Source organism: Mobula hypostoma, chromosome 24 (assembly GCF_963921235.1).
Source record: "Mobula hypostoma chromosome 24, sMobHyp1.1, whole genome shotgun sequence".
In the NCBI taxonomy this organism is placed as follows: Eukaryota; Metazoa; Chordata; class Chondrichthyes; order Myliobatiformes; family Myliobatidae; genus Mobula; species Mobula hypostoma.
In genome coordinates this window covers 8,681,123-8,708,808 of record NC_086120.1, presented here as the reverse complement: position 1 = coordinate 8,708,808, position 27,686 = coordinate 8,681,123, and the positions used below count along the sequence as shown (strand labels likewise).

The following is a 27,686-nucleotide window of genomic DNA, read 5'->3' as shown; positions in this document are numbered from 1 at the left end:
TTAAAGTGATGCCACTCAGCAACAACACTGTCAAAAGATGACTAAATGATACATCTGAGAACATGGAAGAAACATTATACAATAGAATTTACTCCCTTTTCTTGTTTGTGTGCATGTATTGAAAATTTAGCAAAGCGATCAAAAAGACGAGAGCATAAAATGTGTGACCTTGACAGACAATGGAGGGACCCAAGTGAAACATTCCCTGTGCATGGACGGAATTATCATTTTCCGCTCGGATGTGAAGTCAGTTCTCAAATTGATCAGCATGGCTAAGCAGTCAGGCTGTCAACTCAAACTATTCACAGAGTCGGATGCCAGTTGCCAAAGAGCGAGACCATCTTCTTTGGCAACTGGCCCAACCGATCCAATGTCTCCTTCAGCATCAGGTTTGCTTATGTGAAGGTGCTGGGGATCGTGTACTGAGGGGCCGAGGGGCAACAGGAATTGACTGGAGCAGATTGGGAGGGTAGAGCGGGACTGTTGGGAAGATGCTCCTATCGTTAAGTGAGAAGAACTAGTCATCTGGTGTGAGGTGTTCTCAGGGCTGCTACACTTGGTGCAGATGTGGCCCATCCCCCCACTCTGCTCCTCTAGTTTGGAAATGACCCAGATTGTTCTGTGCTTCATCTGGGAATCTAAGATGGAGCAAATAAAACTTGTGCATTGACCAATGCACAGGTCCTTGGACAACTGAAGCAAAAACGTTCAAAATGTCCCCAATACCATGATGACCGCATTCATGTGTTGCTGCTTCAGACTCTGCATGGAACCTAAGCATGTTGGCATCAAGTATTATTGTTGAGGTTCTATCACTACCGGGTGTTGAGAAAGATGGGTTTGGCTGTTGAACATCCCGGTCAACTGGATACTTGGAGGAGCCACTTGTAAGGGCTCAGTGGGAAGGACCACATGGAAGGTTCTTCTGCTATGGGACAGGGAGTGGCCGGGTTTGTCGAGGAAGCTCCTGAGTTATTGCTCTAAGAGTAGCACCCATCAGAGATGACACAAGTAACAATGGAGTTATTGGCTTTAAGGAATTTAACTGAACACTACTTAATGCTTTTTTTCAAGAATAAAAAGGCATTGCACCATTTATTCTTGTAAATATTGTATTGTAATTGGTTTATTTTGGAACAAATATGCCTTGGGTACCATCTTCACTGATGATGCCCATCTCCAGTCATACACCTTTGCAGTGGCATAGCCATCATAGCCCATTGTTTAGGAGGCTTTTGCCCATTGTCTTCACTTGGTACCATGAGATGGACAACAAATATCAGCTTTACCAGTGACAGCTGCGTTCCAAGAATGTGGAATATCTGAGGTTGACCAGAGTCCCAGGATCTGGAACAATGCTCTTGGAGAAAAGGAAGCCCAGGTGACACTGTACCAGTGAGTTTATACATGCATTTATCTTCTTCAAACACCCAGGAAATTAAATGTCTGTTGAGTAAGTCAGGTCATAAGTCAGTCAGAAAGTGTGCTGGCAATGTTGGAACCCAAGTGCAGAGGAAAGACAGAGTGCAATGTAGATATGACAACCAAAGTTTATTCTTAAGAATTCCAACAGAACTTTGGTGACTTGGCCAAGCAACACTGCAAGATGTAACGTTCCCAAAACTAGGACCCTGCTATTAGCACTAATTGTGTCACCACCTAAATATTACACGTTACATGGAATCCCCGTGTCTAGCGAAGTTAAGTTTCACAAGTTTAAACGTAAAACACCCAGAGTCTGCATGACAAAGTGTGAGTCACTCAAAAACAAACAAGGAAAACAATTAACAAAAATTACCCAATTATGGAGCTCTTAAAAATCTCAGAGCCCAATTCTCTCCAGCTTGCCAGACAAGTCCAAAGAGCTCTTTACAAAGTCATATTATAGTGATGGTGTTTCAAGTGTAGATGTTCCTTGTTCGTAGATGCAGTCTGACAGAGACAGCTTTGGCAGGGAATCTTAGAGCAATGGGAATGGACACCCTAGACAGTGTGGGACCTCAGGAGGCTTCCTATTTACTGGACAATGACAGGTACAGGAAGTATTTTCAGCTAAAGGAGCACAGCCTCTGGGTTTGGAACTTGGGCAACAACAGTCCATCCATAAGGCTGAATGTTTCATGTGCAGTCGGCTTCAGGACGTGGTCATCCTGCAGCTAAAGTAAGTGCATGTATCAGGGAGACTAAGAGATCACCAGGCCGACTGATGCAGGGAGGTAGGTCAGCAGAGCCGTGAGGACTCCCTGCTCCCTAACTGTATGATATTCAGAGTACTGATTGGGGATAGTCTTCCTCTAGGGACAGAGGCATGGCCAGACAAGTGGGTTCATTGTGCAGGCAGAGGAACAGGAAGAGGAATGGTTCTTAATTTGTGGAGCAGAATATCAAACTTTTCATCAAAGGAATTGGCCAGATGGCCCATGTGCCAATAATTAAGTTAAATTAAACTAAACCAATCTGTTTCCACAAGGTCTATATCCCTGCTATATTCCTTTGGCTACTGCAATTTCCTTCCACATCTCATAGATGGAGAATTTTGAACTTTATTTGCCGCAGGTGAGATAGCAGATGACTGGAGAAGAGTAAAGGTGATCCCATTATTCAAAAAGGGAACGTGTATAAACCAGGTAATGATGGGCTATTGTTTTTTTAAATCAGTCGAAGGAAATTATTGCAAAAATCCCAAGGATAGGATATATTTATGCTTGGAAAGGCTGAGATTAGTCTGGGCATAGTCAGCATGGCTATATTTGTGGAAAAGCTTGTCTGAATACATGATTGAATTTTCAGGTATAACCAGAGCCTGGATCAACTGAGTTTGTATCTTGGGAACTTGAAGAAGCCAATGTGTGAGTTGATAGAGATATATGACATTATGAGGAAGATAGAGGTTAGACATTAAGGGTATTCTTTTAGTGGAGAGATGGCCTTAAACTAGTGAGGGAGGAAATTTAGAGGAATCCTGAGGGGAAATGTTGCACTTCGAGACTGGTGTAAAACTTGAACATCATTCAAGAGGAGTGGGTAGATGCAGGTAGTCTCATCTCAACAGACACTTTAATTACTGGAGGTTACAGGCCAAAGAAAAGTTCATAACTACATCCAGCAAGATCTGAATAACACTCAGGAATGGGCTCATAAGGGTTAAGTAATATTCATGTGATAGATATGCTGGACTGGCGTCATGTTCAAGAAGAGTGTGTCAAGCTACCTACCCACAGCATTCAGTGCCATACCACCATGATACTTATTTATAACATCTAAGACAAGGACATAAACGAATACTGTCCACTTTTGGAGAAGAGTACAGCTCCAAAAACATTTCAGAAGCTTGAAACCACCTAGGAGAAGGCAGCCCAATTTCCACCACTCAACTTCCACTGCCATCGACATTCATTTACTCCACCATGGATTGTCCCAAGCCCAGCTAAAAGAGGAGGAGTGTTGGACATGGGTCAAGCAATGCATCCTGTAGAAACCAAGAGCTACAGAAATGCTAAGAGAAGCTTCAAAGATCTCCACCCTGAGAGCGGATGGGTCTTTGAAGATGGGCTACACCTGTGAACATCTTGAAAGAATGGGCCAGGACAGAGGACTCTGACCTTTGGCTGATGCTCCAGGAGGGTGAAAGGCTTAAACAAACAAACATCAACATTCGTTCTAGCCACCAGAGGTGTACAATGAATTTGGTGTGGTCGACTGATAAAATATCCTGCTGTTACTTCCCCATGTTAATCTAACAACTCCTTCCAAACCTTTTAGCTCAACTGCAAGTACGCAAGGTCAGAATAAGCAGGAGATGTCCCCTGAAAGTTTACTTCCAAGTTACAAACTATGCTGACTTGGAAATATCTAGTAAATAGATAAAAATTTGAGTTTTGGACCTCAGAAAGATTTCTATAAATGTACTGTGTCGGGAGTTGCCTGAATGTTTAGCCTTTGGGAGAAAGTAACTAAAACATGAATAGTTTGAGTTCGAAAAATGTTGTGTGATGTGTGGCCACCCGTGAGTTCACTTGAGTTTTATCTGTCTCTATCTCACAGCCAAGATATTAGTGCCGGGAGAATCAATTGTTGCATTGAAATGGGAGCCAGTTAAGTATCTGAAACTGCTGGATTGTGGGGAAAAGGGCTGGGACATATAATATTTTAAATACCGAGATGTTCTGAGGTGAGCAGGCCAAATGGCCTCACTTTCTGAAGGAACCATTCTGATTCACCATTATTTACCCTCTTATGATGACCTGTGAGTCTGAGATGGTGAATTTAGTCCTGGCACCTCCCAAGTAAAACCTTCTTGTTTTTGTGCAGTTCATAAAGTTGATAATTGAGTGATGTTTCCCAGTTTCTTCACTTGTTTCTGTACTGTCTAGTCACTGAGATTAAATGACAGCATCCATCTCCAATGTAGTACAACTCCCTTTGAAACTCTGGTTAGATCTGAAGAAGATATTGTCCAGAAGGTTTGACGGGAGTCAAAAGGAGTTGCCAAATTTATGGTTACAGCTGTTTTATCAGATGTTCATCATGGTAGAGGTCAGATATGTCCAGCCTGTACCAGCAAACAAAGCAGAAAAATCACAAAGGAATGTGAGCAAATGCTTCACTTCCAGATTGGAAAAGCAGTCCGACTGCTCCCTGATAAGAAACACAAGAGCAGTGACTTATTCACACATCAGTGTGGCAAACATACAGTAGAAACAGATATACTCCCGGTTGCTAAAAATCTACAGATAAATAAATTCAAGATTCAAGATTGTTTAATGTAATTTCCAGCCACTATGCAAGTGCAAAAAAAACAAAATAATTGTTACTCCAGATCAGATGCAGCACAAAAAGCCAGAAGATAAAGAATATAATACTAAAAAAACACAATAAATATAAATATCACTAGACCATTGGACCATCTGGCCCATCAAGTCTGCTCTGCCAATCAACCATGGCTGATCCATTTTTTTTCCTCCTCCTCAACCCCAGTTCCCGGCCTTCTCAAATACATGAGACAGCTTATATACATAGATTGATTGTATGTCCATAAACTGACACTAGGCAGAGGAGTGTCTGTACATAAGGTGACTCTGACAGGAAATGATGAAGTAGAGGTGGTGGAGGTGTGTGTTCATGTGTGGAGGAGTTAGTCATCATTCGTACCTGGGGAAATTAACTGTTTTTGACTCTGGTGGTCCTGGCGTGGATGCTATGCAGCCTCCTCCCAGCTGGGAGTGGGACAGACAATGTGCAGAGTTGGTGAGATCCTTCGTGACATTACTGGCTCCTTACTGGCACCATTCTGCATATGCATCCTTGATGGTAGGTTAGCTGGTGCCACTGATGCATTGGGCATACCCATTGTATTGAACTTCCTGTCCACCACAGTACAGTGTCCTTACCATGCACCAATAAAGCTTGTTAAGATGCTTTGTCTTGCACATCTGCAGAAGGACATGAGTAAGGATGTGTATTGTCCAGCTCACTTCAACTTCCTCAGAAGTAGAAGTGTAGGTGAGCTTTCCCAAGTGTGTAGGATGTCTTCTGGGATGATGAGAGGTGATGCATGATGTGTGGCCAATGTGATGTGTGTGGTGTGAGTTCTCCTGACGTCAATAACAATCTTCATTGTCTTGTTGACACTGAGGAACAAGTTATCTGAAGGCTGCATTATCATTGTTGGTGATGAGCCCCACCACTGTTGTGTCATTGGGAAACTTGACAATGTGGTTACTTAATGTTTGGCTGTGCAGTGATGTGAGAGCAGAGTGTTTAACAATGGGGTCAGCGCATAGCCCTGGGGGTGGGGGTACCTGTGTTAAGGATCATGGAGAGGGAGGAGCAGTTGTGCATCCTGACTATCTGAGGTCTGTTTGTTGAGAAGTCCAACAACCAGTTGCACGGTGGTGGATTTAAGCTGTGGAGTAGGAGTTTGTTCACCAAGGTCTGTGGGACAATAGTGTTGAATGCTGAACTGCAATCCAGAAACAGCATTCTCACAGTCCTGCTGGAGGGTCTTGGCCTGAAACGTCGACTGTACTCTTTTCGATAGGTGCTGCCTGGCGTGCTGAGTTGCTCCAGCATTTTATGTGTGTTGCCTGGATTTCCAGCATCTGCAGATTTTCTCTTGTTCTGACACAAGTGCTCCTGTTTTCTCGGTGTACCAGGGCCAGGTGCATGACAGATGCTATTGCATTCGTCATTCGGTAAACATATTTGTGAGTGTCCAGTGTGGCAGGAATGAGCTTTTAATGTGTGCCATTACCAGCTGTTCAAAGCACTTCATGATAATTGGTGTCAGTGACACCGGTCGATAGTCCTTTAGTTCTGAGAGTGCAGAGTAGTTTCGTACAGGAATGATGTTGGCTGATCTGAAGCATATGGGACAGCAGCCTGGATGAGTGAAGTGTTGTAGATGTCCGTGAAGAGGTCAGTGAGCTGGTGTGTGCACTTCCTGAGTCCTCAGCCTGGGATGTTGTCTGGCCCGGCTGCCTTATGGGGTATGACTCTTTTTAGATTCCTTGTGATTATACAAAATGAAAGCAAGTGTAAGCAAAATAACATTAGAAAAAGACAATTAAAGCAATAATTTGGGCTCTAATTAACACAGCTAAGTCAGAATCAGAATCAGGTTTATTATCACTGACTGATCCAACACCATTCCCTTGTGACTCTCTCTTTGGTAAAATAAAATCATTTAAAATCTGAGGACAATAACGTGCAAGGTAGGACATTATTAGTAGTTCCTCATGAGATAAACTGTCCAAAACATTGATGGTGACAAAACAAATGCTGGTGATGAGGAGGTGTACAGGAGTGAGATAGATCAGCTGGTTGAATTGTATTGCAACAACAACCTTGCACTTAACATCAATAGGAACAATGAACTGGTTGTTGTCTTCAGGAAGGGGAAGTTGAAGGAACACACATCAGTCCTCATTGAGGGATCAGCATTAGAAAGTGTGTGCAGTTTCATTCAAAAGGCGATGACTCAAACAGACAGTATCCAACATTAAGGTCACATCATTCAGGACATGCCCTCTACCTAATGCTGCCATCAAGGAGGAAGTGCAGGAGCCTGAAGACACACACCCAATGTTTCAGGAACAGCTTCTTCTCCTCTGCCATCATATTTTTGAATGGACAATGAATCCATGAATACTGCAACAGTATTTTTCCTTCTCTTTTTCACTTCTTGTTTAATTTAATTTTAATAATTCTTTCTGTCCCCTAATGGGTGGTGTATTTGTGTATATTTCCCTCAGTCTTGAGGCCTGGGAGTTTGAGCATTCTGCGTAGATATGGGACCAGGTTGAAGAGTGGAGTGACCGTCAGCCTCCACCTGTAGATGGATGACCTCAAGCAGTATGCCAGGAATGAAAGAGACATTGACTTACTAATCCACCTGACAAGGGTGTACAGCAGAGACATTGGGCTGTCATTTGAACTGGAAAAGTGTAGCGGAATGGTGGTGAAAAGACGGAAACTCATCAATACTGAAGGAATTGAGTTACTTGAAGGCGACAGACCAGATGTTCAGAACAGCTACAAATACCTGGATATCCTGCAGACACATGGAAGTGACAATGAGGACACAAAAATAGCTGCAACATCCAGATACCTCCAAAGAGTGAGACAGATTCTAAAGAGCCAGCTGATTGGGAAGAACACGATCAGAGTCATCAACACATTCGCCCTGCCAGTCATCGGATACCCAGCTGCAATAATGTGCTGGCCAAGGAACAAACTGGAAGCTGTTGACATCAAGACCCAGAAACTACTAACAACACATGGAGGCTTTCACCCAAGGTCCAATATTGAGCGACTGCACACCTGCTGGAATAAAGGAGGATGAGATTTTGGAAGTGTCAGGGCCATAGTCCTGGAAGAAATGTGAAATGTCCGTGAGTACGTCAGGAAGATGGCCCTTAAGGATGACCTGCTTAGAGAATACCTCAAGCAGCAGGCTGAGACATGGGAATGGAAGTGGGTGAAGCAAAGTCAGAGTACCAGAGGCCACAACAGGGCAAGTCGCTGCACAGGATGTACTATCTCCAGATATCAGAGGTGGCTGACATAAGAAAGTCCTACCGATGGCTGGAAATGGCAGGTCTGAGGAACAGCACAGAGGTGCTGCTCATGTCTACACAAGAACAGACACTGAACACAAGAGCAATAGAAGCAGGGGTCGATTAAAGCAAACAAGACTCAAGATGCAGACTGTGGAAGGAATCCACTGAAACCATCCAGCACATAGTAGCAGAGTGTAAGATACAGACAGGGACAACATACACAGTCAAGTTGCAGGAATTGTGTACAGGAACATCTGCACTGAGAATAGATTGGACACCCGCAAGATCAAATGAGGAACACCTGAGAAGATAATGGAGAATGACAGAGCTAAGATCCTGTGGGACTTCCAAATATAGACTGATAAGCAGGTATTGGCCAAACAACCAGACATAGTAACACAGGACAAGGAACAGAAGAAAGCAATGCTAATAGATGTGGCACTCCCGAATGACGGTACCATCAGGAAGAAAGAATATGAGAAGGGGGAGAAATACCAGAGCTTGAAAGAACAGATACAAAGAAATTAGAAGGTTAAAGCCAGAGTAATTCCACTGGTGATAGGTGCACTTGGAGCTGTTACACCTGGACTGGAAGATTGGCTCCAACCAATCCCAAGAACAACATTTGATATGTCTGTCCAGAAGAGTGCACGACTAGGGACGGCAAGGATATTGTGCCGAACCTTCAAGCCCCCAGGCCTCTGGTAGATGACCCAAGATTGAGGGAGAAATACACATACACACCACCCATAGCAGGTGAGAAAACATATGTGCCCCTTATTGAAATTTATCATTTATTAAATTATTATGGAATGTAACGTAGCATTGCTGCAAAACACTCAATTTCACGAGGTATGCCAGTGATATTAAATATGATTCTGATTTTGAAACATTCCCTTATAAAAAAAACTGCCACAAAATGTTTAACATGAAAACTTACTGTAAATATAAGTAAACACTTCAGTTATTGCTTAGACAATATTACTGTTTGTTTCTAGTGTTTCAACCATAAATTATCCTGTTTCACTCTATAGAATCTGATATTTCAATAGTACTAATACACTAATACAATCTGACAATAATATTCCAACTTGTTATCAACGGACTGTGGAATATTAAGACCCAAAATTGTGGTCATTGATAAAATTTAATCAAGATTTTCTGATCCTTGGAATGAAAATACTACTTTGAAAGCCAGCTGCACTCATTTCAATATAAAAAGTTTGACTGGGTGAGGCAAGGCTGCTGTGAGTTTGTCCTGCAGCAGTTTACACTGGGAATGGAGGAGGTCTGGAATGTAACACAGTGAGAAAATATTCCATGGGAAATTGGCTATTATTGTTAATGTGGAAGAAACAACCCATTTTAACAAACAATTTCATAAATAATAATTGCCATGCAATAAAAAAACAGCTTTGGTGCAGTTTAGAACAGCAGCTGCCTGGGTATAAAAATAGCAAATATCTGTGGCCACAGCAGGATATGAGCTGTTATTTTAAGCAGAGGGACAGCCCAGAATGCTTACATTTGCCATTTCTGTCAAATATCACAGTTTCTGTTCTACCTGATATTATTTTAAGTATCTGTGAAGCACTTGACCTTTAAAGGAACATTATCTCTGGTACTCCCCTTGAGTTATGGCAGTGAGAACAAGAACTCCTTCAGAGATTGTGCCATGTTTTTTGTCAGATTAACTCCACTCACCAGATTTCTTCACTGAATTCTAGGGGAAGAAGATGTTAGTGAGGTTGATTCTTTAACTGTGTGATGGTCAGTTCACCCCCATTATAGAAATGAAGAGAGTTGCAGTATATGGCTTCTGTTCACAGCTATCTGCTTTACAACAACCTATTGATCACATCAACCACTACGATCATTGACAGAAGAATCTTCCGTATGTGGATTGGTGAGGTTGAGGTCAAGTATGTTTCTCTCTGCTGTTGCTCATTCATTGTCTGCTGCAGGCTCTCACTTGAAGCTCTGTCCTTCAGGACTTGGCCAACTCAGTCTGTGTTGGTGCAACCCAACCACTCTTGGTGACCACCATAGAAGTCCCAGTAAACATTGTGTTCTTGCTTCTATTAGTACTTACTCTGTGTTGCTCAACATGGGGAACATCGATTCATCCGTGGAGGGAAGTCAGGAGATTGTAATCAGGAGGAGGTCTCCATGTCCATATTTCTCTTGATGTTATGAGACTTCACTGTGTCTGGATTCAATGCTCAAGACACCAAGGGCTCCTCTCCCCTGCTGGTACACCACTGTGCCCCCACCTCTAAAGAGTATTTTCGGACAAGACACACCCAGGCTGGTGAGTTTGAAATTGCCATTTTGTCTCTGCTGCTCCTGTCTGTTGCTGGAGCCATGATTTGCACAATGTAATGTCAAAGAACCCAGAACCAGGACATCTCTGCAGGATGATGGATTTCCAACAGCTGCAGCATCTCTTGTGTTTATAATCATTGCAGAATTTCCTCTGGGAAGTATACTCATCCCAACTGCTTCATCAGTGACCTTCCTCCCATCATAAAGTCAGCAGTGGAGTGTTCACAGACATTTGCAGAATGTTCAGTTCCACTTGTAACCCCTCAGCTAATGCTTCAGTCCCAGCCTGTATGCCATCAGATGTCGATAACATTCAGCCATGGGCTGATATGTGACAAGTGATATTTGCACCCATAGAGTCAGGCATTGACTATCTCCAAGGACAGAAAATCTTACTCCCTAGGGTTGACATTCAATGACATTAACATTGCTAAATCCTCCACCATGAATATCCCAAGAGTTCACGTTGACTGGAAAATCATGTGGACTATTGAAATAAATGCCACTGTCCCAGGATTGGCTCAAAGGCTGGATATTCTGTAGTGATGGACTCACATCTTGGCATCACACAGATATTTACATTTTTTCACATTCCGTAGTTAGAGGTTTGATGGAATATTCTCCGCTTACTTGGATGAGTGCAATCCCAATGATTCTCAAGAATCTTTGCATCACCCTTTATGCAGCAGCCTTTGTGACTAGTACCTCCAAAATTTACTGAAATATTTATTCCCTCCACCTCTTCCCATAGTAGCAGCAGTGTGGAAAATCTACAAGGTGTACTTCAGTTATTCACTCAACTCTCAACCACCTCCTAGACAACCTAGACTCTAGAGCAGTGTTTTGCAATCTTTTAGCCCAACGCCCCCCTTAAAGCATCTTCTCACTTGCCAACACTGCTGTAAAGCACAATGTACTTCCTGGCACCCCCATAATGTAAAAACATGTCTATCATATACTGTCATGAGAAAATCAATTCTGCTTTGAATTTTTATTTGTCTTCAAACATAGCTTACACAGTAACTTTACACTCTATAGCAGCTTTGATATCAATGTGATCCTTGAGCTTGATGGTTTTTAGCAAGAGCTGAAATATCTGTTTCAAGTTGTGAGAGCAAAAGATTTACATCCCCACATGTAACAACGTCCAAGCAGTTTTAGTTTTTCTTTGTGAGTATGTGGTTCACTGCACTGAAACCACTTTCAACAAGGTAGGAGGATGGAAGTGCAATGAAGGGTAGTTCCGCTCTTCTTCAAAGACCAGGGAACTTCATATGACAGTGTAGCTACATATCACAAAAGCTGACATTTTTGAAAAGCATTTTTGCTTATTCATCATTCTGAATTTTGATAATTTCTTCTTGCAAGCTCTCTTCCTGTTCTTCCAATTTGCAAAGAAACGGGTTAATGACCCAGTCTGGAAGTTACAGATTGTTCAAGTCCCTGAATGGATTCTGAAAATCCTTCATCAATGACTACAGGTATAAGCAGTACTCTTTCAAATCATAGTCTGTGAAAGAGAGTGCCATACTCTCCATGCAGGGAAATTGTGAAAACATTCTTCTCCCAGTGTTTTGCTCACATGTATATTTCCAATTTTCTGATAAAAGTATCTCAGTACTTTTTGCCTGGATTAAATTAAAATTCTCACGCTGCAGTTTGCAGTTTCATATTAACAATGCTCATTTCATCGTACAGATCGGCTAGGTATGCCACATCGCCATTTAGAAGTTTAATTTTTTTCACAAGTTCTTGTCAACTTTGAGCAAAAATTCAACCACAGTGTCAAAAAATTTGAAGAAACATTTTAAGCAGCAGCCTTTTGACTGCCAGCTGTCATATATGGTGCTCCATCTGATGCATAAGAAATTATGGTCCTAATTGGAATACTTTTCTCCTCAATATACATTTTGCTGTCATCTTAGATTGATTCTCTGTTGTTATTTGTTTTTATCTTTTTACAAAAGAGAATCTCTTCATAATCTTTTCCATTTTGATAAACTGTGCATGGGCCATTAGCAATGCCTCTTTGCTTTGCACAGTTGAATCATCCAGTTGTATCCCAAATTCATTTTTTTGTAGCTCTGTGCATTGTTGTTAATCAATGTCTTCACTCATTTTGTCAGTACAACTAGCTACAGAATTATTACTGAGAGGAATTGATTTTAAAGTACTGGTATCTATTTAGAGAACAGTGGTGAGCACTTCTGATACAGCAGGCATAATTAAATTTTCACTAATAGTATGAGATTTTCCACATTTTGCTATCATTTTAGAAATGTTATATGAAGCCACAAGACCACTATCAAGGTCATCTTTAAATTTCTTGAAAAATAACTCAAGTCAAATGCTTCTTTCATATTATGGACCTGAGTAATACCATAATTAGCTTTTTCATGGTGTCTTTTATGGAAGTGTTCCTGCAAACTAGTTGGTTTCATGGCTTCATTAGATAGTACAATATAACAAATAGATACATGAGGCATTGGTGATCTTATGGGAATGGAATTAAACCATACTGCAGGTTTGTAACATTGTATTGTTGCACTTTCTGTAGTTTCTGTTTCTTAGCAGGATGAGAATTCAGGGCTTCACCACCTTCAGACTTGTGGAGATAGTGCGGAGTATATTTATCCACCAATGATGGGGCTAAATTAAAATTTAAAAAAATTGACACAAACTGGGAATGCCTCTTGAATATTGATGATGGCAGAGAGTTGGCATGGATAGAATGATGGTAGTGGCACACAAAGGACCGACAAGGTGAAGATGAAGATGATCAGAAAAGTGAAAAATTACGTAACAAGGAATCAGATTGGAATCTGAATAGTAGTCAGGATAGAGGTAGTGTTAGCAAGCAACTATACAAGTTAGGGCAATTGACCAATCACATAAGGTCTCATAATTATAGTGCCATTGTAAGGGTGCCGCTTATCGCCTGACCCGGCCCCCCCCCCCCGCCACCCCCACTCCCAAGAATCTTGAATACATCCGGAATTAACTCTATTTCTCCTAATGCCCTCTTAGGACACATAACTGCCCTCATTGGGAGTCACTGGCCTAGAGAGATAAGTGCAGCAGATGCAGGCAAGCACCACCACCTGCAGGCTCTCGTCCAACTTGCAAACTATCAAGACCTGCAAATGTATTGCTGGTCCACCACCGAAGTACAGGAACATTCTCTTTGACGTTACTGTCAGAATACCTTCCCCTGTTCAGCAGCAGTGTAACTATACAGTTCACCACCATCGTTCAGAGGATGAACAATCGATACTGGGCCAGCCAGTAACGCCCAGATTCCAGAAATTATTTTTTTTTAATTGTGTAGTCTATGTACACTCATTCGTACATTTACTGAATCACAGTTTAATTCAATTATAGATATTATTCATAAGAGGCAGATTCTTTCAGATTGGATTGTATGCAAAAGCGGATGGAGACAGGTTTAAAAGATCAGACACCTTCTTTCCCCCACATCATGAGATCAAAAGTTCAACCACTTCCTGATTTGGATTCTGAACTGGAATTGGTTTACTATTGTCACCTGCACTGAGGTACCATTATGCAGCACATTGAAGTAGTACAAGGAGATACAATAACGGAATGCACAGTAAACTGTAGCAACCGTAGAGAAAATGCAGTGCAGATAGTTGGTCAGTGCAAGATCAGAATGAGGTGGACTGCAAGGTCAAGAATCTATCTTATCGTACTAGAGAATCATTCAATAGTCTTATAACAGCAGGTAGAAGATATTCTTGAGCCTGCTGGTACATGCTTTCAAACTTTTTCTGATTAGCCTGATGAGAAAGGAGTTAAGAGATAATGTCCAGGGTGAAAAGGGTCTTTGATTATGCTGCTTGCTTTAATGAGATATCAAGAAATATAGATAGGGTCCATGGAGAAGAGGATGATTTTCTTGATGTGCTGTGATGTATGCACAACTGTCCCAGTAACATTGATATGGACATGATCATATGCCAATGATCTAGTCAATTTCTGAAGTAACTGACCAGATCAATTGCTTGGTTGACATTGAGGGCAATGTTGTTCTCATGACACCATGTTACTGAGCTCTCTGACTTTTTCCTGTATTATGACTCATTGTTTTTTGAGTTATGGCCCACCAATCTGGTACCATCTGCAAAACTTGTAGATGATGTTAGAGCAAAGTTGGGCTGCACAGTATTGACTTCAGATGAATATCATCTCCAGGTTGAATATGGCATATATATTTTGATAAATAATTTACTTTGAACTTTGAACTTTGACTGTTCAGGAAGTAGAGTAGTGGCTGACGACAAAATCTTGTGGTGCACCAGTGTGGAAAATACTCTTGGCAGTGGTAGTGCTGCCTAGCCTTACTGATTGGGATCTCTTGGTCAGCAAGTCAAACTTCCTGTTGCAAAAGGAGGTCTTAACTCCAAGGACTTGGAGCTTTGAGATGAATTTGCCTGGGATGACAATATTGAATCCGGGGCTGTAGTCAATAAACAATAGACTAACGTAGGTGTCTTTACTGTCCAGATGCTGCAGAGATGGCTGTAGAGTCAGGGAGATGATGTCCACCATGGACGAATTGCAGTGGGCTGAGGTTGACTGGGATGATGAAGTCATTGAGTGCCATGACCAGCCTCTCAAAATGTTGAAGTCTGGATGACTGCCACATTGGAGAAAGGATCAGTGTGTGATGTGTCAGCCAAGGGACTTCGGCACAGACCACAAAGCTTAAAGTGAGGCAAAGGCACTTGTTGATCTAAAGAAGTGGTGGGGTATTTTTATTGTGTGGCTCATCTGTGTTATTGAATCCACCAGCATTGAATTTGAGTGAATAAAATGGTATCTATTGCGGAAGTATTATCCAGTCTGAATTGAACAAGTCCACCTTTCAATCAATAGGAATCATAGTCTACAGCCAATGTTTGACATTATTATAGTGAAGGATTTTGATATCAGATCTTGGGGAGATTTCTGTATTAAATGCAGCGCAGAATCTGTGGCAGTATCTTGTTGGCAGACAGAGTCAAGCGAAGTCCCTCAGTCAATTTGGTGGGTTTTGTTCTGAATGGAGGAATAATGAATGGAGTTTGTCCTATTGTTCATGACCAAGACCAAGAACCCCCAGGTGGACAATGATACTCCACCGAATTATATAACAAATGTGGATGTGATGAAGTGGCTGGACCATATTTCACAGGATTGACTCAAACTAGATACAGGTTCCAAAGTACCAGTAACAATTGTTGACTTTTCTTTCATTTCCTTAGACACTGCCTGACGTGCCGAGTTCCTCCAGCAATTTGTGAATGTTGCACTGTAGGTGAGCATGTTCCCCTCTGAGATACCTGCTCATTATATCTGGGTGGTTGATTGAGACCTCTGCCCATTGTCAAGGAAAGTGAGTGAAATGTTTGGTTGTATCCACTACAAAAAGATTTCTGGAGATCTGGAAGGGAAAGTCTGTCCGACACAAGGAAGGAAGGACACTGCATGGGGCACTGGATTGGCAAGCATGGAGTAAGCTGGAGGTAAATTTCTGGGATGAGTGGGTTGTCTTGTCCTGAGCAGAAAAACAAATTTTAAAAAAGCAAGATGTTGGGGAATTCAGCAGGTAAGGCAGCATCCATAGAGGGAAATGGACTGTAGATGCATTGGGTAGTGTCCACATTGGAGAAAGGATCAGTGTGAATGACCGAATGACAAGATGGCAGATATCCAGTATAAAATGGTGAAGGGAAGGGATGGAACTGGAAGTGGCAAGTGAAAAGAGGCTCGATGTGAAGGGTGGCAGGTGACAGATAGATGGAGAAAGGGAAGTGGGAAATGATGGCAAAGCTTGGAGGTGATAGCTGGAAGAAACAAGGTCTGAAGATGATGGAATCTGATAGGATTAGAAGTTGGGTAATGGAATCAAGTGAGGAAGCTGGGAGGGCAGATGGGAATGGTGAGGGAGGGGAGACGTAGTGGAACAAGAGTATGGGTCATGGGCAGATGTTGTAGGTAGAGTGAGGGGCAAAAAATGAGTGTTAGAAGTTAGGGAGAGTTCAGGAAAAATGGGTAGACCTGGAGAGAAAAAAAAGGAAGAGAGGAGGAACAGTTGACTAGAAATTACAGAATTCAGTTCTCAAGCCATTAGGCTGTAGTCTACCCATGTGGCATAGAAGGAGATGAATCTCTAGTTTGTGTTTAGCTTCACCATGGAAGAGGACAAGGCAGAGCACAGACATGTCAGTGTAGGAACAGGCTTGAAAATTAAATGGATAACAACTGGGTGTTGCAGATAGTCATGGCAGACAGAACACACATGCTCAGCAAAGGGGTCACCCAGTTTGTTCCTTGTCTCACCAATGCAGGAGTGGCCACGTTGGGACAACCAGATGCAATCTTCTAGGCTGGAGGCTTTGCATGTGATTTTGTATTTGCATGTCTCACCAGGAACTAGACATCTGACCTTGAAAGTTTCCCCCATTTTCAAGTCTATTAATTCTCTCGTAGCTCCCTCCATTCTCAATATTTATATTCTGAGAAAAAAATCATCAAATTTTCAGTATGAGAAGATCAAAGCTTTAGGACAGAAAATCTGTGAACAATTGAAAATATGATTCAGTAAATTATCATCTGCTCTATGCAGATTTCTTGAATATTTAAAATGCATTCCTGGGATTTGGGCATCACTGCCAAGGCCAATATCAATTACCCATCCCTCATGGACTGGACTCACTGCCAACCTTCTGAGGAAGGTGCTCTCACAGTGACGTTGGGGAGGGTTTTCCAGCAGGTCAATTGAAAGACTGGTGATACATTCAGGCCAGGATGCCAGTTTCAGAGGGGGCCTGAGGAGCTGGTAATCTTCTACATCCCCTGCACTTGTCCTTCCTGGTGACCTTGGCCACTGTTTGGGAGGTACAGTCGGAGGAGCTGAGTATATAACTTGAGATTTTCCACCCTGCAGCCACTGTGGACAGTAGTGGAATGAGTGAATGTCTCGAGGAGTTATTCCGGGAAGTGTGATCAAGAGGGCTACTGTGTCCAGGATGACACTGAGCTTCTTTTGAGTTATTGGGACTGTTATCAAACCAGTCAGTGGAGAGTACTTAAGGTTTAGATATTATAAGACTATAGATATAGGAACTGATTTAGGTCATTTGGCCCATTAAGTCTGCTCTGCCATTTTGTCATGGCTGATCCATTATCCCTCTCAGCCCCAATCTCCTGCATTCTCTCATATCCCGTCATTCCCTGACTATACAAGAATCTATGAATCTCTCCCTCAAAATATACCCAATGACTTGGCCTCTACAGCCACCTGTGGCAACAAATTCCATAGATTCACCACTCTCTAGCTACAAGTTCCTCCTCATGTGCATTCTAACAGAATGCTCCTCTATTCTGAGGATGTGTCCCTTGGTCATAGGCCCTCCATCATGGGAAACATCCTCTCCTCATCCACTCTATTAAACCCTTTCAACATCTGATAGGTTTCAATGAGGACAACGCTCATTCTTTTGAATTCCTGTGAGTACAGGCCCAGAGCCATCAAACACTCTTCCAATAACACATTTTTCATTCCCAGAATCACTTTCATGAACCTTTGTCGAACCCTCTTTAGTTTCAGCACATCCTTTCTTAGCTAAGGGCCCCCAAAACTGCTTACAATACTCCAAGTGAGGCCTTACCAGTGCTTTATAAAGCCTCAACATTGCATCCTTATGGGGACAAATCCCTTGTCTACATCGAGGACTCTCTCTATTGTATGATGTTGTATGGCATAACAGACATGTTACAGAGAATAAATCCAGAACAGCTGACAGCTCAGTACGGGGCATCTCTGAGGCTCTCTGGACTATCAGCATCAGCAGAATTGTCCACCACCATAAGCTGTAACCTCACAGCCCAGCATATCCCTGAACCTCCTTCACTGTCAAGCCAGGGCATCTACTCCAGTTGAATGATGAGCACAGCAGGGGTTCTGGGAGCAGCACCAGCCAAACCCAACACTGATGAGGTCTCGGCATGGAGAAAACACAGCATCGCTTCATTTCTCTGTTCTTTTGATTGCAATAGAAAGGGAAACAGGCTCAGAAAATGTAATGGGAGTGAACTCACCACCACCCAATTAAACCCATCAGCTCTGATTAACATTTCCTTCCAACTTCAGTGAATAAACCTGAGAGGAAAGTTACTCAGACAACCAACATGACAGAATTTCTGAAGCAATTCTTGTTCTGAATGTGACAATTCAAGGAGAGCATCAAAGATAATGTCCCTTTAAACTGCTAGTGCCTGATCGATTCTTCAAGTAATGAAGGGTAGAACAGAAACTATGATATTTGGGTATTGTCATATAAAAGGCAGATAGTAACGTCTTGGCCAAGTTCGGGCCAGCCCCTTGCCTTAAAATAACGGCTCATTTCCTGCTGAGACTGTAGATGATTTTTTTTATAGTTAATTCAGGTTAGGTTTAAATCAGTGGTTGCTGGGAGGTGCGGTGCGAAGGTCTGGGAGGGCCATTTCCATGCGGTATGTCTAAGTAAACAAAAATAAATAGAATTAGTAGACAGGTGTGTGAGATGAACCTAGCAGAGATTGATTAACTTTGCACGGCACTGGCCTGCCAAGGATCGGCAGTTGGATGGCATGAGCAGCTTCTTCGGAAAATATCTGTATCTTCATTTTAGAAGGACTCTGGTTTTGTGCATTCACTGTGTGTCCTGCTACGTGTCTCCAGAACTCCCATGGAGAGTCAATTAATCTGCTGGCTCTGGAGCAATACTATAGGGACCCTGATTCTTACCATGGGTTCTTTAATTAATGCTCCCTTGTCTTTGAATTACAACCTGAAAGGTTCTCTCAGACAGGAGTAAGGTGGCCGAGATAGTTTCCCTCCTCTTGGCCAGGCTCTTTCATGGGCAATAGCTTTATGGCAGGAAGATGCTACTGTGTGTTCTGATACAAATTTCTTTCTAAGAGTGGGGTGCGGGTGCATTTTATCAACATGCCGGGGGCTTGGAGACACCCAGCTGACTTCTCCAGCTGCATCAGGGTGTGCGATCCGTGGACGACTATTCCATTGATTTCCGTATCCTAGTGGCAGAGAATGGTTGGGACAATGAGAATTTGATTGCTCTGTTCAGACAGGGATTAAATGACCAGCACTAAGATGTTCTTGCAACCAGAGATGAGTTTGAGTATTTGGAGGAATTTATGGACACGGCCATGAGAATTGACAACCATATTTCTGGAAGAAGAAAGGTGTGATGTGATGATCAGGGCATGACTGCACAAGCACATGCAGAACAGCGAGAAGAGTTTAAAAGGAGACAGGTTTTTTGAGAGGGTGTCGGAGGAGAGGGAGACAGCGTAGGAAGGCTTTGGCTCAATGGGGCTTCGGTGATAATAGGTTGAGGCGAGGTAGGTTATCTGTGCAGATTACAGACAAGAAGTATGTGTCTGAGACCGGTGTTCGGTGCTGGGTGTCAGATGTGGGAGGTCCAGGAGACTTCCAGCCTCCCGGACCACCACATCTGCGCCAGGTGCTTCAAACTGCAGCTCCTTAGGGACCATATTATGGAAATGGAGATGCAGCTCGATGACCATCATCTGGTCAGGGAGAGTGAGGAGGTGATAGAGAGGAGCTATAGGCAGGTAGTCACAACGGGGCCTGGGGAGACAGATAAGTGGCTAACAGTCAGGAGAGGGAAGAGCAGGAGTCAGATTCCAGAGAGTACCCCTGTGGCTGTACCCCTCAACAATAAGTACTCCTGCTTGAGTACTGTGGGGCGGCTGGTCTACCTGGGGGACTCTGGCCCTGTGGCAAGAAAGGTAGGGAAAGGAAGAGGATGGCAGCAGTGATAGTGGACTCCATAGTTAAGGGGTCAGACAGGTGATTCTGTGGACGCAGGAAAGAAACACGGATGGTAGTTTGCCTCCCAGGTGCCAGGGTCTGGGATGTTTCTGATAGTATCCATGATATCCTGAAGTGGGAAGATGAACAGTCAGAGGTTGTGGTACATATTGGTATGGTACCAATGACATAGGAAAAGGGAGGAGATCCTGAAAGCAGACTAAGGGAGTTAGGAAGGAAGTTGAGAAGCAGGACCTCAAAGGTAGTCATCTCAGGGTTACTACCTGTGCCATGTGACAGTCAGTATAGGAATAGAGTGAGGTGGATGATAAATTTGTGGTTGAGGAATTGGAGCAGGGGGCAGGTATTCAGATTTCTGGATCATTGGGACCTCTTTTGGGGCAGGAATAACCTGTACAAAAAGGACGGTTTACACTTGAATCCCAGGGGGACCAATATCCTGGTGGGTAGGTTTGCTAAGGCTACTGGAGAGAGTTTAAACTAGGATTACTAGGGGGTGGGAACCAAACTGAAGAGACGGTGGAAGAGGCAGTTGGCTCCCAAATAGAGAAAGCCTGGATGCGTTCATACCATTGGTTTGAAACGTGTCTCTCTTAATGCAAGGAGTATTAGGAATAAAGTGATGTACTTAGATCGTGGATCAGTACTTGGAGCTATGATGTTCTGGCCATTACAGAGGCTTGGATGGCTCAGGGGCAGGAATGGTTACTTCGAGTGCCAGGCTTTAGATGTTTCAGGAAGGACAGGGAGGGAGGCAAAAGAGGTGGGGGTTGTGGCACTGTTGATCAGAGATAGTGTCACGGTTGCAGAAAAGGAGAAAAGCATGGAGGGATTGTCTATGGAGTCTCTGTGGGTGGAAGTCAGGAACAGGAAGGGGTCAATAACTCCATTGGGTGTTTTTTATAGACCACCCAATAGTGACAGGAATGTTGAGGGGCAGATAGGGAGACAGATTCTGGAAAGGTGTATTAATAACGGGGTTGTGATGGTGGAAGATTTTAATTTCCCAAATATCGATTGGCACGTCCCTAGAGTGAGGGATTTAGACAGGGTGGAGTTTGTTAGGTGTGTTCAAGAAGGTTTCTTGACACAATATGCAGATAACCCTACAAGAGTAGTGGCTGTGCTTGATCTGGTATTGGGAAATGAACCACATCAGGTGTCAGAACTCTCAGTGGGAGAGCATTTTGGAGACAGTGTGTGAGGCTGGTGTTGTGTGCTCGGTGTCAGATGTGGGAAGTCCGGGAGACTCCCGGCCTCCAGAATGGCTACATCTGTGCCAGGTGGTCGAGTTGCAGCTCCTTAAGGGCCATGTTAGGGAACTGGAGATGCAGTTCAATGACTTTTGTCTGGTCAGGGAGAGTGAGAAGGTGATAGAGGCAGCTAGTCACAGCAGGCCTGGGCAGACAGATAAGTGGGTAACAGTTGGGAGAGGGAAGGGCAGGAGTCAGAGGCTAGAGAGCACCCCTGTGTCAGTAACCCTTAACAATAAGTACTCCTGCTTGAGTACTGTTGGGGGTGACGGCCTACCTGAGGGAAGCAACAGGGTCTGCACCCTCGGCACAGAGTCTGGTACTGTGGCTCAGAAGGGTAGGGAAAGGAAGAGGATGGCAGCAGTGACAGGGGACTCTATAATTAGGAGGTCAGACAGGTGACTCTGTGGACGCAAGAAAGAAACTTGGATGATAGTTTGCCTTCCAAGTGCCAGGGTCCAGGACGTTTCTGATCGCGTCCACGATATCCTGAAGTGAGAAGGTGAACAGTCAGAGGTTGTGGTACATATTGGTACCAATGACGTAGGCAGGAAAAGGGAGGAGGTCCTGAAAGCAGGCTACAGGGAACTAGGAAGGAAGTTGAGAGGCAGGACCACAAAGGTCATCATCTCAGAATTACTGACTGTGCAACATGACAATGAGAATAGGAATAGAGTGAGGTGGAGGGTAAATGCGCGGCTCAGGGGCTGGTGCAGGGGACAGGGATTCCAATTTCTGGATCACTGGGACCCCTTTTGGGGCAGGAGTGATCTGTACAAAAAGGACGGGGTGCACTTGAATCTGAGGGGGACCAATATCCTGGTGGGGAGGTTTGCAAAGTCTATAGGGGAGAGTTTAAACTGGAATTGTTGCAGCGTGGGAACCAAACTGAAGAGACAAAGGAAGAGGCAGTTGGCTAACAAATAGAGAAAGCTTGGAGACAGTGCGAGAGGGAGGATAGGCATGTCATAGAGAAGTGACGTGCACAGGCCGATGGTTTCAGGTGTGTCTATTTTAATAGCATGGAGTATTATGAACAAAGCAGATGAGCTTAAACCGTGGATCAGTACTTGGAGCTCTGGTGTTGTAGCCATAACAGAGACTTAGGTGGTACAGGGGCAGGAATGGTGACTTTGAGCACCAGGCTTTAGATGTTTCAGAAAGGACAGGGTGGGAGGCAAAAGAGGTGGGGGTGTGGCACTATTGGTCAGAGATAGTGTCACGGCTGCAAAATAGGAGGAAGACATGGAGTCTCTGTGGGTAGAAGTTAGGAACAGGAAGTGGTCTATAACTTTACAGTAACAGGGACATCGAGGAGCAGATAGGGAGACAGGTGTAATAACAACAGGGTTGTCGTGATGGGGAGTTTAAATTTCTCAAATATCGATTGACATGTCCCTGGAGTGAGGGGTTTAGATGGGGTGGAGTTTGTTAGGTGTGTTGAAGAAGGTTTTTTGACACAGTATGCAGATATGCCTACGAGAGGAGAGGCTATACTTGATCTGGTATAGGGAAATGAACCTGGTCAGATGTCAGATCTCTCAGTGGGAGAGCATTTTGGAGATAGTGATCACAATTCTATCTCATTTACCATAGCATTGGAGAGGGATAGGAACAGACAAGTTAAGAAACCGTTTAATTGGAGTAAGTGGAAATATGAGGCTATCAGGCAGGAACTTGGAAGCATAAATTGGGAACAGATGTTCTCAGGGAAATATATGGAAGAAATGTGGCATATGTTCAGGGGATATTTGTGTGAAGTTCTGTATAGGCACATTTCAATGAGACAGGGAAAGGATGGTAGGGTACAAGGACTGGAGTGTACAAAGGCTGTTGTAAATCTAGTCAAGAAGAAAAACAGAGCTTATGAAAGGTTTAAAAAATGAGGTAATGAAAGATACCTGGAAGATTATAAGGTGAGCAGGAAGCAGCTGAAGAAAGAAATTGGGAGAGCCAGAAGGGGCCATGAGAAGGCCTTGGCAGCCAGAATTAAGGAAAATCCCAAAGCATTCTACAAGTATGTGAAGAACAAGAGAATAAGACTTGAGAGAATAGGACAAATCAAGTGTGACAATGGAAAAGTGTGTATGGAAATGGAGGAGATAGCAGATGTACTTAATAAGTCACCTGCTCTGAGCTGTTGGGAAAACTCCAAGGACCATCCAGTGAGGTGGGGACTGTAATAGTTAGTCTCAAGACTCTCTCCCACTTCATTGTGTGCCAGAGTTGTTTTACCATCCCTATTATTTTGGGGTCATAAGCATTCTGTGAGAGCCTTGGTAGTCTCTGGCTCAGCAGGGAATTTTTTGGACATCAGACTGGTAGACAAAATCCAATTTCCTGAGAAACACCTCAACCATCCTATGTCTGCTGCGGCCCTGTATGACCTTCGGAAGCTGGACAAATCTTTTATCTTTCTGTTGCTCTCAAGTTGACTATTGGAAGTCACAAGGAGACTATTTGTTTCCATCTTATTCATTCTCTAGACATTCCCTGAATCCTTGGTTATCCATGCTTACAACTTCATTAAAATCGGATTGACTGGTGTTTTGGCACCATTGCTCGACCCAGTGCTGGGACCAATGCCTTCCTAGAGGTTCTGAGACACCTTCCCCTGGTTCCAAGCAGCCGAGCTGATTCTGTTGTGTGACACACAGTTCCAGATTGATGTGGATGTATTTGGTGGATCATCAAATGCATTGACCACTGAGGTTCAGTATATGCCATTGGAAATCACTGAAAACTTGATTAATGATGATTTCATAATGGATATGGAATTGGTGACAGTTTTGATCAATATGACTGATTGGTTTTGATGACCTTTTGCTAATAACATTGATAAGTTGATAAATAGCTTACTGAAATGTTTGGCTGCTGTGAAAAAGTTCAGCATTTTGATTGACGTCACGGTTTCAATAATTCATTGGGTGTTATCAAGGCTCTTTTACCCAGTTGTAAGAGCAGGAGCACCTGCTGTGCTGAAATAACTTGCTGGGCTTTTCCCAGGGCTGAAATGGCTAACACTCAGGAGCAAGGTGCTTGGAAATAGGTACAACAGGGAAGTCAGAGGCAAGTTTTTTATATAGAGAGTGGTGGGTGTGTGGAATGTACTGCCAGTGACAATGGTAGAGGTGGATACAATAGGGTCTTTCAAGATACTCTCAGATAGGTACATGGAGCTTAGAAAGACAGAGGGCTATGCCGAAATTCAAGGCAGTTTCTTGAAAAGGGTACATGATCCGCACAACATTGTGGTCTGAAATGTACTGTACATTTCTATGGTTCATAGTCTTGATATGCTTTTGAATTTGCAACATTCCTCAGAAGCATTCCATGTGAGCTTGTTCCTCACATTTCCAAATTATTGATATCACCCTCCAACGAAGAGTCCAACTCTACTATATGCTGTTGACAACAAATATCTGAATTTGTGCACTGCATGATCTCCTGCGTTTCAGCCTTCCCTGACCTACATGAATCTGTCATACAAGCACTAAAGGATTTTCCAATTCCAAATGAGGAAAAGCAAAAGATCTGCTCTGTCAGAATGTGTGAATATCACAAAGCAGTACATTGGAAGCTTGGCACTCTGGACTTGCTGCAAGATCTGATTCAGGAAAGATAGAACTCGCTGATCTTGGCAATACCTACCATATGAAGAGTGTCATTCAGGTCCTTTTCATGTTTTCTGACTTCAGGCATGCTGTTATGCTACTCAAGGAGAGTGATTCACAGTCATTAATGATGAAACTTCAATGGTTGTTTGTTTTCCTGGAACATAGCCAGAGATCCACCATTCTCTCAGCAGCTTCATCTCCTCTATGGTTTAATCGAGGTGTGCAACAGGACCTTCAAGGTATCTAACTTATCTATTGGAAAGCTACATGAAGAAGAGAAGACTAGTAAAGGGATTCTCATGGACAGAGACACTCAGACAGTGAACCTTGTGGAGAATTTTAAGATCCAAAGGAAGCAAAAATAGAAGGAAGGCTTGGTGGGAAGATGATAGCTAGGAACCTTTGTCATTATTGTGATGTTTCCTTCTAAGAGGAAGCTTTTACAGATCTATCCCTAACATCTCTGTCACCTAACAAGGTCCTATAAATGTGTAGTAGTTCAAGTGACTCGAATATTTCAATGAAGTTTACTGGTGCAGATAATTTGGTATCACAAGCTAAGCAGCAACACATGATTGTTAAGTTTCCAAATAAACAGACACAAACAAATATAAGGAGTTTTCAGTGCAAGTGTTAATCAGTTCCCATGGAAAAAACAAAAGAGGAGACTGCAGCATTTAGAATTAGTTCCTTGTTACAGAATGATTTTACAGAGGCCTCCAGGGCAAAAAAAAAATCAGTGTCTCATAAATTGTAGATCAGTGTGTGACTTTAGTTATTACTTTCTTATACCAGAATTGCTGCCAGGGTATAACAGATAATTAGATACAGCAAAGATGGTGAAATTGACAAGTTCTGCAGGAAATCAGGATATAGTATTGACGCATTTGTCAATGTAATGGAAAAAAGTTGGGGAGGGATGCATGAGTAGGTTTGGACTGAGGACTGATCCACATAACCAACAATAAGACAGGCATAGCTGGGCGCTTGTGAATATTTATTGGTTTGAGCTTCTGGAGTGCTGTTGAAGCTGTCTTCATCCAGACAACTGGAGAGCATTCCATCACACTACTGACTTGAGCCTTGTCAGTGGGGTACAGGATTTGATGAGTTAGGAGGTGTGTTACTCGCTCGAGGATTCCATCATCTGATCTGTTTTCATAGCCATGTTGCGTACTGTATATGGTTACTTCAGTATCATGTGAACGAGAAGATCCATGGTACCAAAATGCCAGTCGGGACCAGGCAGTTGGAAGACATCAAAATGTCGAAGATGAGGTATCCTGGATATATAAAGTTCACCAAGTTATACAACACAGTATCTGACTCTTTGTCCTAACTGGTCCATGCCAACCAAGATCTCCATCCAAGTTTGTCCCAGTTGACATTGTTCGGTCCTTTACATTCTAAACATTTCCAATCCATTTTCCTGTCCAACTGTCTTTTAAAATTCGTTGGTGTACATGTATCAACCCCTTCCTCTGACAGTGCATTTCAGGAAGATGCCATACTTTGTGTGTAAAAAAGGTTACCTCTCAAGTTTAAAGATTCATGATTCAAGATTGTTTAGTATCATTTCCTGTACACAAGTGTAAAGGCAAACACAAGAATTGTTACTCTGGATCTGATGCAGCACAAGTGCCCCTCATAAGATAAATAACACAGTAATAATAATTGAAAATCACAATTAGTATAAATACGTAAGATAGCTTATATACATTGATTGATTGATTGTCTGTCAATAAAGTGATACCAGGCTGTACATAAGGTGACTGACAAGAAATAATAAAGTAGTGGTTGATTCAGTGGATAGAGGGGTTGATCCTGTCATGGTCCGGTCCGTGAAGTCCGTATTCCGGTTCACGGTCCGGTCCATTGACCCTTGCTCCAGGTTTTACTGTCTACCCTGTTTCTATTCTTGTTGAGCTTTAATTGAGGCAGCTGATGCTCGTTTGGGCAGGCTGCATAAATACCTTCAAAGACCAGTGCGTGGCTGCTGGATTGTTCTTGTCCTTACTCCTTGTATCCCTTCCTCTGCCTTCTGTTTCCTTGCCTGAAGCCCGGCCTTGTCTTGCTGGTAACTCTCGCCTCACCTGAAGTTCTCGTCTCGCCTTGGTTTGCCAGAAGCCTTGCCTTGTCTTGCCAGTAACTCTTGCCTCACCTGAAGTTCTCGTCTCGCCTTGCATTGCCTGAAGCCTTGCCTTGTCTTGCTGGTAACTCTCGCCTCATCTCGCCTGCAGTCTTGTCCTGGAGCCACCCTGTACCTAGCTCCCTTCCTGTCCCTTGCCACCACCCAGTTAAGCCAGACCGTCTTGCCGTTACCTGCGGTTGGTTCTGTCCCTTCCTGTCCTTTGCCTCTGTCGGGTGGTGATCTGCGCCCTGCCCAGGTGAACCGCACTCTGCCCAGGAGGAGCCTGCCTAGCCTCAAGCCTGAAGACTCCAGCCTCCTGCCTAGCCTTAAGCCTGAAGACTCCAGCCTCCTGCCTAGCCTCAAGCCTGAAGACTCCAGCCTCCTGCCTCCTGCCAAGCCTTGCCTCGTCTCTAGCCTCTAGCCTCAAGTTTGAAGACT

At 43.3% G+C, this 27,686-nt stretch overlaps 2 pseudogenes; one reads left to right on the top strand and one right to left on the bottom strand.

The window, feature by feature from the left end:
• Positions 1-27,686, bottom strand: part of LOC134337199 (immunoglobulin lambda-1 light chain-like) — a 52,203-nt pseudogene that overhangs the window by 12,507 nt on the left and 12,010 nt on the right.
• LOC134337439 (ubiquitin carboxyl-terminal hydrolase 35-like) lies at positions 7,963-25,754 on the top strand (annotated as a pseudogene).